Below are 1,047 nucleotides of genomic sequence, written 5' to 3'. Positions count from 1 at the left end.
AAAACTAAAAATGAACCTACCATTTGACCCAGTTATACCACTCCTTGTCATATACCCAAAGGACTCTTCCTATTGTAGAGACACTTGTACAACCATGTTTGTTGCTGCTCTTTTCACAGTTGCTAAGACATGGAGGAAACCTAAGTGTCCCTCAACTGACAAGTGGTTAACAAAAATGTGGCATATTTACACAATGGAGTTCTATTGAGCAGTAAGGAAAAATGAAATCATGAAATTTGCAGGTAAATGGATGGAACTAGAAACTTTATACTAAGTGAAGTAACACAGACTCCCTCATATGTGGATCCTAGAATCAAACCCTGATAAGTGAGTATGTATCCAGATATAACTACAGGAACCTGGATAATGGAAAGGAACCAGGGAGGTAAAGGAAAAAAAAAAGAACCTGAAAGAAAAGAACGGTAGGAAACAGGCCTTCATAAGGGAGATATGGATAAAAATTGGGTTAGTTTATGGGAGGGTGGAGGGAAGGGTATACAAGGAACCTAGGGGATAAAGGGAAAGAAGGAACTCAAGAGAGGTAGGACCATAGGAGAAGGGTATTATTAAGGGAGAAAGGGGGGAAATGAGGGCACCTTAATTGGGGAAACCATGATGGAGGGATTAGACAATGTGAGAGATAAACAATGCCTAGCTACTTTTGAAAACCAAAGAGAACCACATTAGTCCAACAACCTACTGACAAATTATACATAGCAGATCAAGAAATATAGGTCTAGGCAAGATTTATCTGAGAACAATTAATCTTTGCCCAAGATTTGTCTACGTGGAACACACACAGTAATTAAAAGCACCAGACTGGTGGAACTAACCTTCTTGGATGTTTAACAGACATACTTTGAGGCCTATAATAATTTGGTCAGAGGGACATAAAGGACAGTTTCTGCTCCTTTCCCTCCTAGGTCGACTAGTTCCAGGGTGCTATGAGCATCTTCCAAAATGTCCTGTAATTGTGGTGGATCACATGTCCTCTTCATCAAGAAGGCCGAGGAGACCCAATGAGATGGACTTGAACCAGTGTCCAGT

The sequence above is a fragment of the Nannospalax galili genome, unplaced genomic scaffold (assembly GCF_000622305.1).
Source record: "Nannospalax galili isolate Female #2095 unplaced genomic scaffold, S.galili_v1.0 scaffold208, whole genome shotgun sequence".
NCBI classification, from domain to species: Eukaryota; Metazoa; Chordata; class Mammalia; order Rodentia; family Spalacidae; genus Nannospalax; species Nannospalax galili.
This window is presented reverse-complemented; position numbering follows the sequence as displayed.